At 41.0% G+C, this 14,298-nt stretch overlaps 1 protein-coding gene across 3 annotated transcripts in view; it reads left to right on the top strand.

The window, feature by feature from the left end:
* Window positions 1-14,298, top strand: part of dlgap1b (discs, large (Drosophila) homolog-associated protein 1b) — a 138,800-nt gene that overhangs the window by 20,897 nt on the left and 103,605 nt on the right. For all 3 annotated transcript variants that reach the window (XM_036521490.1, XM_036521491.1, XM_036521492.1), the window contains exon 2: window positions 11,819-11,915. The gene's annotated coding sequence lies outside the window, so the exon portion shown is untranslated. The remainder of the gene's footprint in view (window positions 1-11,818; window positions 11,916-14,298) is intronic.

Genomic DNA, 14,298 nt, shown 5'->3' on the forward strand with positions numbered 1-14,298 from the left:
GACATAGAGGAAGGCATTTTAAGTCACTGCCTTTTAACTGAAATAAGGTCTCAGCCATATGGATGCTGAAATTGGATGGTATAATACATAGATATCATATCTCTAGATTGGGAACAGCATTTTACCAGGCATTCGTAGATAAACCCTGTCCAATATGCCCAACCTGACAGCAAACTTCTGTTTCTATGGTGTAGCCTCCATCAATAGCCTCATGACTCCCAGATGTGCTGATCTTTCTGTCTATGGGCAGTTTATCCATGGAGTACAGACAAGGTCCAGGAGTTAGGACTGAGCCTTTTCAGCTACCGCAACACAATGGTCCAGTGTATTGAGGTGATATTTATATGATGCTCTTAGTATTTCCTTACAAATTCCTTAGTATTTCCTTACAAATCTTCCTATGGTAACAGAAGCAACATTTCATATCTTTTTATTATTATGTGATTATGTAATTAATCGTATTTCAAATGTCATAAATGGTAACTTTTATTTATCTGTGGCTGGAGTTGGATTTTTTTCTGAGCTGAGGTCGAGGTACACTAACTCTGACTGACAGCTGTGCATGATGGGAAACAAACGTGATGGCTGCACACGTGACACGTGCACACAACAAGATGTGTCAATATTTGCTAGCGGCTGTTCTGGTTTGATGCCCAAGGATGACAGGCATTTACAGTCTGCTGGAATTTGTTGTTTGTGAGAATTGTTTGTTTAGATCGTGTTTGAGGAGATTGGAATGGTTATGCACAGTTCATTATAGACAAATAATTTAAAAGTGGCGATGTATATTCAGCTCCTTTGTGCCGATGCTGAGCAGATCATTATTTTATTTTGATATTTGTATTTTGTCTGTCTTGCTACTGGGGAAGTCACTTGGTTCTTGTGCACACAACAGGTTCCCCCAGAGCAAACGGAGAGACAGCTCCGGCAAGCAGGGGGGCTCAGGGATGCATCGATAATGCTGAGGCACAGCAGCCAATAAGCTGCTAAATGCAAACCTCTGCTTCTCCACAATGGCATAGGAGTCAGGTCTCGCCATACAGTATGTCCAAAGCACGTAGTTAACATTGCTTGGCCATCCCTTAACCACTGTCCATGCTCCTCTTCGCCGGAGTACTGTTTGGAATATTGTGCAGCAACTGGAATGCTCGATGGACTTCTTACATTGACCAAAACAAGACATGTAACTTGTCACAGAATATAATATTTTATAATATAAAATAATATATATAATAATTATATAATGTATTTTTTCCTTCCTCCTAGACATAAAAAAAGAATCTGTGGATAAATACACCATTATTGACAAGACTGCAGACACATATTTTTCATTTTGCATTTGCGTTTACATTTTCATTTTTTTTATCAAGAAAGTAATTCAAAGTCATATTAAAAAAGGGGTCTTGCTTCCACTGGGGTATGTTGTACAGTTGTAGGCTGCCTGAAAAATGTCAGTTATTGCATGTGATGTAATAATGTGTAATTTGCTTGCTCAGTCGTGTGTAGGAGCACTATTTTGAGAGAATACACTGAGTAGAGGAGAGGTAATTTACAGTCTGGAATACACGATGAGAAGTACACTCTCGTGAAATAAAAAATATAGTTGTTTAAAAGTTTAATGTGGACCCGCAGTTTTGAGGAGGCCTTGTAAACAAGAAGCCTGATGGGTGGGATGGGGAGAGAGAGAGAAGGAGGTAGGGAGAGTGGGAGCGAGAGAGTAGTAGGAGGGGGGGGGGGGGGTAGTGAGAGAGAGAGAGAGAGAGAGAGAGAAAGAGGGTGAGCGGTGAAGAGAGGATAGACTGTGACAGAGAGAGGGAGAGAGAGAGAGAGCACTACAAGCGTGACCTGTTTTAGACACAGAGGGAGTCACCGTGACTCACAGAACCTGTCGGGCTGACAGCTCAGTGCATTTGTAAATGAAGTGGCTAATTCTCAGCCACCTCAATGGACCTTGCTATGCAACGTAATAAGGTGGTAACACAATGGGTGGACTGTGCACAGCAAGCCAAAGGGAGAGTTGGAGGAAGTTCCATGTGAACAGATGGCAGTGTTGGGGGAGGGGAGCCTGACTGAGAGAATGATAGTTAAGGCAAAATAAAACTAATCTTCCATGAGAGACACATTGTATCACATATTCCTTCCTTTGCATCTTGCTACTGTTTTCAAAAGTAGGTAAATTGAACTCAAAACTCAATGCATATTTAAAGAGTAATTTAGACTTTTCTGTGGAAGCTGGAGCAGACAGAAGTTTGAGTCTCAGTTGAAGTAATATATGATTCCGTGATTCATGTAGTTCAGAATATGCATTATTTATGAAGCTGTTTCATAATGTTGCTTCTGAAGTGAACTGAGCACAGATCCATCTTAAAGAAGTGTAAAAACGATTCAGTGGAATTATGAAAGGTTGCTGCCATATCAGTTTTCAGTTTAGTTTTAAGACACAGTTTTCACTTGCTCATTTAGTACAAGTAGCTAACGTCAATGGCTGTGTAGTTGTGTGGTTAATGAGCTGGTCTTCTAACATAAAGGGTATATGTTTGAATCTTATGCGTGTCACTGCTGTTGTGTTATTGAGCAAGGTAAACAATCTGTATTACTGCCACAAACACTATATGGAACTGATCACTCTTTTGTCAAAGTTTCATATGCACATCTCCCAAAGAGTAAGTTAATCCATTCTTCCCAGGCTGCATGCTTCACTTATTATCTTCAAAAATTAAATTAAAGTTAAAAGCCACATTTACATGTAACATACCCGAATGCGCTGTTCACTTTAAGCCCGGGCTTATCTGGTTTTCTGATGATCATTTGACAAATTACATCTCAGGGATTAAGTAAATCACATGAGTAATAAACCTTAAACTCCATTGATTTAGTGCATTTGTCATTTGTGACATGGATATAGTCTTAAGAAGGTAAATTGTAAATAATAGAGATGTGTGTGCCATTTGCGGACGCTGAAAGAAATCAGCAAATTGCCAGCAAATGCACAAAGTGTGTGGAGCAGGAGCTTATGATGTTTTTAAACCCAAACCCAAATCTGCTGCCAAGGTGACCTCACAAGGGAGAAGAGCCAAAAATGTCATTTACATTTTTAAAGCTTCCCCTGGATATAGCTGTTTAAAATCTAATGCTCCATTCCCATCGTTCCTAAAACACCCAACCATCAAGCCAGATGTGCTTTCTGTCTGAGCCACTTGAACTGGTAATTGCTCTGTGGCACTCACTCTTATAGCTGTGATTTAGCTTTTAGCTCTGATGATAGCTGTGTCTTATGAAAGGAATGGTTGATGTATCTTCACCAGTCCTCGACATTGGATGAGGCTCTTAGGGAGTGTATCTCCACACAGCAGATGAAAAAGAGAAAAGATAGCCATGGCCTGGCTACTCTATATGATTCTTGCAAATCAGAATAAAGGGGTTCCTAATAAATCAGTGAAAGCAAGTTGCAACACAAATTTATGTCACACTTATATACAGTAACAGAGGGAGACAAATGGCATGTTTTGATGCAGGCAGGACAGCAATAATAGTGACAACATACAGCACAATCTGCCAAAGACATGTGTTACCAGAGACACTATACAAAACACTTTGCACAGACTATGCACTGACTGGTCCTACCAGATAGTCCTGGATGCTTTTTAGATTGTTGGTCTAAGGGAGTTTGGGTAATGGAATGTCAGAATGAACAGTTCCGGGGCAAAACATTCAAAGTAAAATGTAGTGACTGCCATCTTGTTTTTATGCAGCATAGATGAGTGGAGTGGCACTGACATTGACTCAGACTTCATTGGCATTCTCCCATCTTGAGTCATCCCATCAAATCAAGAGTGACGTCATGACAGACTACACATGAATCAACCGCTTGTCACCGAGAGATCCGTTGCCTAAATCAAAGGGCGGTTGGCACTGTTGTCTTCAGCCCCTGGGATGCCTGCCGCGGTGTTGCGGGACCGGATTTATTAGTAATTTCATTAGCCGGAGTGAAAGGTCATTAGCGTGGGGATTTGTGAGTGCCATCATTTAACACAAAACTGAATGACAGCTGGTAGAAGGGCATCAACCATCAGGTCAAAACTGAAAAAAAAAACCTCTAAATGGTGGGATACTGTGTTGCATCCATTTGCTGTTATTTATATTCTGTCAAATCGGGCTGAATCCTAATTTCTCTTCTACTCTGAATATATTTTATCTGAACAGCAGGACATAATAATTTTAAAAAATCACAAGAGTTCCCATCATAGGCAAAAGGAACTGCTACTTTAGCTTTAATAGGCAAACTGATAGTAATTATGTGAGAGTAGTGGACTCGATGATGAATGGCTGGGACATTAATCTGCTCTGGTGTGACGTACTACTGCAATCGTGTGTCGCAGTTGTAAAGCAGATATTTACAAATGCATTTGTGTTTTCACATGTGATCTGTCTGCTAACCCTGTTATTACTCATTGCCATCATGCCTTTGAAAGAGTGTCTGATGGAATATATGTACACATTTCAAAAAGACAGCTGGAGCCGCATTGGGAAGGGATGAGTTCAGGACCACGGACAGCAGACGATAGCCAGGCTCAGAATGGGGGCAGAATCCCCAGGGTAGGACAGCATTATCAGTTCGGCTTAGGGGGCCATGTCGTGGCTGAAAAAATTGTAATTTGTATATAATTCATTTGTCATTAAGTCCATTACTCTTTTTGGATGCTGAAATTTGATTGCATTTTACAGTTATAGCTCTATGGCACTGCAGATTCACACAGTGATGTTTTATGCTTTCAATCCATTGAATTCACTTACTCCTGTTATGCACACACTCTGGTTAAGTGCATACTGTCACACTGGGTCTATGCATTAGTAAATAGCTGACTGAACTTGCTGAATGTGTATTAAAAGCTGGCTGAACTATGAGTGTTTGAAGACTGAAAGGACAGGTTCACCATTAAGGACAAGACCTTAGCCAAGCTTGGTTCAGAGCAGGTTAACTTCCGAAGCGTAGGGGAGCATTGTGGGACGGCTTGTTTAGAGACCGCAGGGTAACCGAGCAGCGACCCCAATTGCTGCTGAGCCCGAGGAGGGACAGTGAAAAATATGACAGATGTGTCTACACCCACCCCTCTCCCTTCCTGGACCGCCCCTCCTCCCTCTCGCAGGGCTGTACTGTCCGAATGCTGGGGGAGGCAGAATTTTTTTACTCTTCTGATGCAAATGTGCGAAGCTGTCTGCCGAGCTCCTGTCATGCCACAAGCCCGTGGCATTGTGACAGGATTGTCCTGGCCCCCGCTCCCGGGTGACCAGGAGGCCACTGAGACTGGCACAGCTCTGCCTCCCGTTGGGGTGTGGAGGAGAAGAACTCCGTCACATTAAGATAAATACCCCAGCTCAGAATGCAAATTTGATTCAGTCTGGTTAAATTCAATTTAACACAATGCAATTTGCATTCGGCCCAGTTTTGACACTTCAGCAACGAGTGGGACTGATTTTGCACTTAAGCAAATGCATCAAGGAGCTTTGTTTGAAAAGCTCCATGTATTCGAGGTGAAATATTACAACACATACAAAGCCCAGTGTAGGCCTAGGCTAGCACCTGATTAATGCTGCTTGTTATGATTTATTCACACAATTTGGGAAACATTAATAACATACTGTATATCTTAAATTCTAGTCAAGCAGCTTGATTTACCTCACATCTTTATTGTCAGTAATTTTGTGGGTTTTGCTGTTGACCATGAACTTGTCTTTTATGTCTTTCAAGCACTTTCAAACAAAATTTGAAAGTACTTGGCACCTTTTCTCTCTTTCTCTCAGTCTGTCTCCTTCTCTCTCACATTCACGCACACACACACACACACACACACACACACACACACACACACACACACACTCCTCAGATTGGTTTATTGATATGGCCAGCAAAAAAATGAAATGTTCTTTTTCAGTTTTTATATTATTGTTTTACCATCCATTAACTAACAAATGACTAACTAACGCATGTTTCACCCAGAGTATTATGCTGTTATAAAGATGGATAGCTGCTAAAGCAAATAAACTTAAACTACAAGTAAAGTGTCTTGCTCAAGGGTTACATCACTACTACCCCACTTGGGATCTGGACCTACATCCACCAGGCTGCAGCTTCTGTTCTCCATGTCAGTATGTCACACTGCTACAGGATGGCCTTCACTACATGAAGCACTTCCTCCCAGCAGCCTTGGTTTTCCAGCATATTATGTCATTCCCAAGCTGTGTACGTCCATGTGTGTTTAAATACTTATAGTGACACAGTCAAAGTGCTGTTGTTAAGTGTAATAATAATAATAATGATACATTTTATTTGTAACACACTTTACCTTTGAAGCAAATCTCAAAGTGCTACAGAATAAAAACGTCACAGCAGTCCATCATGAATCATAGAATATCAATTAAAAAATTAAAAATTTAATTTTAAAAATCATAGGTTTTACATCGTAGGTGTATGCAAATAACACTTGGCACAATAAACACATTTCATGACCGTTAGCTGTTAGCTGCCATTTCTCACAATGGGATGATGTGCGTCTTCAAAATCATAATGATTTGTATGATTCACTTTTCATTAAATGCACTTGTGTGTTTGGCTGCTGAAAGCAAGTGCATGCTAAATGTAATGGAGTGTACCGTGTGCGTGTAGGCCGTTTCATCTCACTGAATTCACTCCTGTGTACAAAACCACTGTTACGTATGCGCACTTGTTAAATGCATAATGCAATGCTGGTCTGGGCCCCAAGCAAATCCATTTATAAGTAGCTGACTGAGCCGCCTGAATGTGCTTCAAAAAGCCGGGTACTCATGTATGTTTGAAGCCTGAAAGTAATTGCGTTTGTGATGAAAACAAGTCTCCCTCTCCAAATTTGGTGTTTGTTGGCAGCGTCTGCAGGAGCGCCTATGAAATATAAAGTGTGTTTGGCGAGATTATTTTTACTGCAGCATATGACGACTGGGTGTTGAAAAATTTCAATATGTTGTTTTTCTTTGAAGTAATAAAAAAAGGAAATCTCTCACACTGAGTGTTTTTTTTCTGGTAGTAGTAGTAGAATGCAGTCCTCATACCATTTAAACTTGAATTTTCAGTGTAAGAACCATTGCTGGATTTTTTTTCCCAATGCATATGGTAAATCACAAGATTTTGGTATATTACTGTATTCTTTCATTGACCCAGGGCTCATTTTTAGTAGCAGTTTTTGACATTAAACATTTTTAGGGCATGAACAGAAAAAGAAAAAAATCAGAATATCTATTGTAAAATAGGGCAAATGTCTTAAGAAAGCAAACAACCCTGGCTCTTTTAGTATGTATGTGTAGCATTGTTTTTTCATGTATTGGTGACTGTAAGATACTTTGCCAGGAGCCAAAGGCACATGCTGCCTGGAATATGACAGATGCGGTCCCTCATGGAAGAGCATTGTGCTACTGTACACCATCTCACAACCGTGGTTACTGTGAAAGTGTTTCTGGGCAATCCCTGTCAGTCTCACGCATTAACACTTTGCACACGTGTGTTTCCTTTGTGATTCTGCTGTGGACGGCAAGGCTCGCGGCGGGAGCCAGCTTGGCCAAGGCTTCTCGGGGGCTTATACCCACACAGATCAAAGATTGTTCGCCTGCACAAAGACAGCAGAAACACATCTCTGCACTGTGATGTCAGCAGAATAATCCAGCTGTATCTGGGGCACCGCAGACAAGAAGGCAGCCGGCGGGGAGAGCGGTCGTTGTCACTATAGATGGCTGAATGAGAAAGACTGAGGAAGGGGGAGAGAAAGGGGTGGGGGTGGGGGGGTGGATGTGTCTCAGAGTGCCAACGCATTAGGTATGGTCTTGAGTGGCAGGAACAAACAGTGATGATTCATTCGGCTGACACTGAAATTTTCTGGCATTCTAGAAAAGGGATTAGTCCCGAGCAACAAATGTTTTTGCCCAGCTGGGAATGTGCACACCACGACACCATTAATCAGATCAGTCACCCCGTGAGCAGATTCCAACAGGAAATAAACGATAGAGTCTTAAATGGGAGTGCGTCGGGCCACGCCGGTCCTCATCTGAGCAGTAATGGCAAGGGAAGGGGAAAATCTGAACCCTATAATCCCATCGTGCTGTGGCAAGGCCAAAAGCACTGTGTAATTGCATTGTCAGCACAATGCGCAGAGGAGACCAACGTGCTGGTTGAGATCTTGTTCTATTGACTTAGCCAAGTACCGTGCATCTGTATGATTCAAAATGGGGATAGATTGTCCTTATGCACCAGAAATAAGGACGGTCAGAACACCACTTGACCACATGCTTGAATTTGATGCCGTAAACGATTTAGTGATTCTCAGATTACTCAAAAATTTGATAAATTGAATTGCTGTATGCAGCGTATCCCATCATTTTGGCCTCATGGGTGTATTTAGTTTAGAATTGATGCAAATGGTAATATCTATGTTTGTTGCCGGCGTTGTTACAATACCATGTTGCAAAGTGAAACGCACGTAACTGAACTGAAACTGCTGGTGCCATTTTGTGCACTGATAACACGCAGATGGTGGCAGTTCCTTAGTTGTTTGTCTCAGGCTATCGACAGATGCTGACAAAAGAACAATTGCAGGCCTCCCATGAGGAGTGGGACTCCTCTTCCTCCATATTGGCCTTTTCATGGTCTTCTACTTGCAGTAAAAATGGGTTAAACATGAGGTCAGATGTAGGTCAACCCCTATGGAGAATGTCACTCCAAACACCGGGTATTTATGACATGTGTAATCTGTGGAGGGCTTCAGTTAAACACACTTTAGCCGCAGATTGGATTTCCAGCCTTTATCTGTCATTAACTGGGATTAACACTGCCTGTCTTAGTCCATTTGTCACAAACAATCAAAACAAGTAGGGTTTTTGTGGTGAAATTTGCAGAAAAAGTTGCAGTACAGCTGCACAAAAGCTTGGATAATGTGATGCTCTTTATATCAGTTCTATATTGATGCACCTGTGGTAGTCACCTTCCATGGAACCGTATGAATGCCTCTATTTTCTGATATTTCAGGGTGAATTGCAGGAGTTGAACTGGTATACATTACCCGAGCAGAGTTTCTAATTAGCTTGCACCTAACTGCATGTGCAAATGGACAGATTCTTCATCTGAAATTCTATTTTTATAGTATTATTTTTTCAAATGCACTCAAGAAATTAATGATTTGATCTGCTCAGATGAATGAGCGTAATTCGAACGCTGTTCAATTTTGCAGTGTCACCTTTTTTACTACCACCCCCCCCCCCCCCCTTCCACGTTTGTAGCGTAAAACGTGAAAAATGGCTGAATATTTAAAGAGCGCAGGCAGCACAGAGCACCCCCGGGTCTGTCTCTGGGGGCCTCAGAGCAACCTCTGAGAAAATGCACAGAGAATCATCTCAGTGGGTGCTCAAAGCTGCTCTGACCTTTACTAATCCATTTCTTAAAGGTCAAAGTGAGCCCTTGTTCCTCACACAGTGGCTACAGTAGAGGCAGAATTCATATAAATGGCTTTTACACTACACTGCTCATGCCTAGGCACCAGAGCTCTCCTCTCAGGAAGCTGGCGAGAAACGCTAGAAATATATGTCGGCCTGAAATGTTTCTCTCTCTCTCTTCCCCTTCTTCTCTCGCTCTGTCTCTCTCTCTGCCTTTTATTAAAGTCTTAAATGTTTTTGTTTCTGCTGTCGTCGGGCGGGGAGATTGCCGCCTTTTGAATTGAGTAGCTATAGGGAGATATGACTGAGTGCTCATAACCCAGGTGTTATGAAAAATGATATGCCTGTGATCATATCTCTTCATAAAGGTCCAAACAGAGGCCGGGACCCGGTAAGCATTGATGAAAATTAGGATGGACGTATGGGCCATGCCTTTGATGTGTTCTCAGTAATAGGATATTTGACAGCTCCCATTTCAGCGTCAATAGCATTTATTGATTCACGCACACACACACATTATGAACTAGACTATGGAGCACACTCCTGTTGACATCTTTAAACTGCTGAAAGCAAAAGTCAATAAAGATGATTAACAGAGAGGTTTGTGTAAGCCAGGGAAATAGGGCCAGCTCGTGATGTCAGAGCGTGATCTACTAGGACTGTTACATCTCTTGTAGTGGGCCATTTTCTGGTCCCCCTATCCAGTGTCGCCTTATAATGGTATTTAGGGAGCAATTCTGCTTGTTTCTGGGTTGCATACAGTAGTATCACAACGCAGATTGCCCAGCATTTAATCAGTTTGCTCATCTGTGTGTTTATTTAAGTACTCATTCAGCAGAGACCTCTTTTTAGGGAACCTTAGATATTATTAATATGGACAAGTGCTGAGACCAGTACAAGGTTTTTTGTAAAAATGTTTTTGAAATTGATACTGTTACAAGGGGTGACAAGGTTGTTTATTTAAAGGGTTACTGCAATTCAAAGGGACACCATACTGTTTTTCATTTTCAGTTGCATGTGGACCATTACATGAATGCACAATTTCATTTGCAACACAAAATGTTCTACCTCAACTTATTACACTGATCTAACTACAGCCTCTGTGAGCCCTGTGAGTATTATCGTTACCTACAATACAGGTCAAACATTCCAGCTCCTCGTAGCACAAGAGACCGTCAGCCATAGGCTGAGATTTGGCACTCCACAAGCATTTTTCTATTTTTAATCCACAAGCATTTTTCAAGCACTCACAGAGCTGCATTTTAGTGTGTTTGCACATCCAATCACTGAGTCAAGTTAATGATGCCTATTACAGAAACATTAGCATCATATTGTTTTGCAGAAGTACATCACTGGATAATGGCTTGATCCTTTTGTCACATATCCATTAGCAGGGATATCCTGATTGCTCAAATGACTGATTGATAAGTTGACATTTTAGTAAACATGATGCAAATAGATAACTAGAGTAATGGAAATTTTCCCATGAATATAGTTTTACCATATTAAATACATTTATTTATTTTTGAATGCTTTTCCCCCTTTATGCAACCCTGTTTTAGAATTTCCAACTAGATATGTTATGCTTGTCTCACTGTGACAACCACTGCACTCATACAGGAGTGCTGTGGCATATAACTGCTATATTTTACTGCTCTGTACTGTTTGTGAATTCAGACTGGACATTTTAAACTCATTGAAATTGGCAGGGAGTAATCCGCTGGCCCTTTTACATAAGTCTTTGGGGAGTCCCTGATCTTAATCATGCTATTAATACAATGCTCTTATTTGTTTATTAAGAAGTCAGTATTTTCAATTAATGATGAGAAGGAAGCCACAACAGTGCATTGCTTTATTGAGAGGATAGCCAAGTATGCACTTTTACTGCCATGTTTTAGTGACATCCCAGCATGCATTTGCGACTCTCACATCCCAGCACGTAAAATCAAATCTTCCAAAATTTTGTGCTGCAATGATTTATTTTGGCTTGCGCAGTACAAATCAAATGAAGGACATCTGAAAGTACACAGAGTGCTGTATGAAGGAAAAAAATAAAAGAAAACCAAATGACAATTTATAGCCATTTTTACAATTTATGAAAAAATATAGAAAAGGTAATATAATTATAAATATAATTTTTTTTTTTTAAAAATCGGACTGACACACAAATGCTAAGCAAAGGACATTGCTCCACCTGTTGTCTGATGCCACTGTTGAGCACGTACAGTGTTTTCCATTACTCTCAGAAAGGAGGGAATCCACCTGCAGGGTGAATAGCGATACTCTGATTTCACATGTTTTTTTATCTTCCAGCCCTCTCATGTATTTTATCAGTCTCCAGTCATGCTTTTTTGTTCCATTACCACAGGCTCTCCACCTGGCCAGCAGCAGTGCTGAAGAGCCTCCGAACCTGTGTAATCCCCCCTGTCGACAGCTGTTGAGCAGCTTTCACATGAGATATATCAGTAAGTGAAATCTTTTGTACCGCAAAGCTGCCTCCTGCCATTGTCCTGTGCGTGTGTGCACGCTGTGCCCTTAATTCGAACAGACGTCTCTGAGCAAGTGTCTCTTTGGCCAGGGTATGTTGTCCAGTTCCATATTCTCCCGAGTCCTGAGCAGCACGGAGACCCTTGCAAATAAAAAAAAAAAAAAAAAACAAGGAACGTTTCCATGGAGACATCCAGGGGTTATATTTGGCAGGAATTGTGCTGCTTGCCGTTCCACCACCTAGGCAAGGATTGCAAAGTAATTACCTTTGAACATGTATGAAAAGCAAGCGGCATAAGCCGGCACTATCAGTCTGGAGAGCTCGTGAAATTTGGAAGACACAAAATTATTGCACGTTTCGATAAAGCATGCAAATATAGCCGTGGCCTTTGACTGTGCCTTCCAGCATACCCCCCACTTGGGAGGAAACACACAGTGACCTGCAGAAGGCTCAGGGCAGGGGGCAGAATAGCTGCCACCGCTGCGTTAGGTGAAGCTGAGAAGCAGCTGGAGGCTGGGTTATAGGAAGGCCTTGCAAGCACAGCAAGCATAATGTATTTCACTATTCGCTGGTTAAGTTTCATTGACTGCTATATAGTATGTAGACATCGGAAGATACGAGAAACTGGCGTTAGATGATGGGAAGAAGAGGCAATCATCTGACAGTAATTATGGTCACTAGATGTAGCTTTGCTCCATTTATGTCATGTAAATGTTCAGACAGTGTACAGTCAGAAAGAGATTTTTAGTAGGGAGAAATATGATAAAATGAGAACATTTTATTCACTCAGTGGAGAGGCTAAAGGAATGACTGTGAAGGAAATGTGTATCAGATTTCTTCCTTTTTCAGAGAAAAAAGAAAGAGTAGTATGCTTTTGATAGATATGTAGTTGGCCATCAACCGCTGGTCAAGTAATATACTCAGGCCTTGGTCTGCAGATCAGTTTAAATTAGAATTCATTTTGAAATGAAATATATTATTGTGTTGCTTTTGGCATGGAAAAAGAAAACTCTTATCATACAATAGGTAGCTAACTCCAGATCTGCAAAGGCCAGATATTACCTGTCATTCATGATGGGATATAAATAATGTAAGGAGTTAGCTGCCACTACAGTTTTAGATTAGCTTAAACAATGTACCACTGTGCCCAAAAGCACAGCATAATATCTGGTAATGTCATGCTTCAAATGACGTTTCTATGAAAAAGGGAGGACGTGCTCCCTGTCATTCTGTGACTATGTTAAGTGGAAGACCTATATGCTACTGTACTTCAAGCCCTTTTTTGTAGAAAAAAAATATGTATATATATATATATATATATATATATATATATATATATATATAGAGAGAGAGAGAGAGAGAGAGTTATGCTCTGTAACAGTTCCAGTTGTACAACTAATAACATGATAGTTTGCATCTTTACATCTCATTTTCTTTTTTTTTTTGGTTTACTGCAGTCCTCCAACTTGCCAAAAGGTAGGGGATCTGCTCTGTGAATTTTGCTTTGGTTTCCCTCCACCAGAGGGGAATTTTACACTTTTTACCCATTTGCTGCTTAATTTGTGCCAACAGGCGTTTTCATTTTTTCCCTCTAAAGAGCAAATTTGATACAATAATAAGGTATTCATTTTAAGTACCTTTGTAATTCGCTCTTTCTACATTTCACATTTTGTCTGTTAATGTTTTGCATTCCTTTTATACGGTGAGCTCTGTGAGGTACTCTGTGACAGACCTTTCTAAGTGAGTTGTAATTAAATTGAAATACTCTGAATACTGTGTCTGAAATTTTAAATGGTCATATGAAAACCATAGATTTGTTCCAAGCTTATTTTAATCATGACTGAGAGATATAAATGCTTCAGGGAGGAAGACATGACCAAGAGATCATTTGTTCATCACCCAGACGGACCGTCTGAAGGCGAAAGAAAAACATTCCTGTGCTGTCTGTACATTCGTCTGTTTGTAAGTAAGAAGAGACAGGAGATTAGCCCGTAATAAATGGACTTCATAAATAATGAAGTGATTCCTCCAGGCATCGTTATGTGCTTTTGTTAATGCGGTTCATCGATCATCCCTTCCTGAGAGGGGCTGGGCCGCAGATCTTCTGCATAACTGGAGAAGAGATATTTCCCCCGCCCAGAGTAATGGAGGCTAAGAGAAGCTGATGAGACAATTGGGAAAACAGTTGAAACAATTGGCGGAGCGCATCTAGCCTCCCAGGTGCTGAGTGGTTTTGTGATTTGAAGGCTTATGGTAAGTCAGTAAGAAGTGAAGTGTTTCTGCCAGGATGCGATAGACAGGGAATAATCCCTCTAATTCCCCACTGATAGCCTAACTTCCTTTGTGGCGGATTAGGGTGA

The sequence above is a fragment of the Megalops cyprinoides genome, chromosome 2 (genome assembly GCF_013368585.1).
Source record: "Megalops cyprinoides isolate fMegCyp1 chromosome 2, fMegCyp1.pri, whole genome shotgun sequence".
NCBI classification, from domain to species: domain Eukaryota; kingdom Metazoa; phylum Chordata; class Actinopteri; order Elopiformes; family Megalopidae; genus Megalops; species Megalops cyprinoides.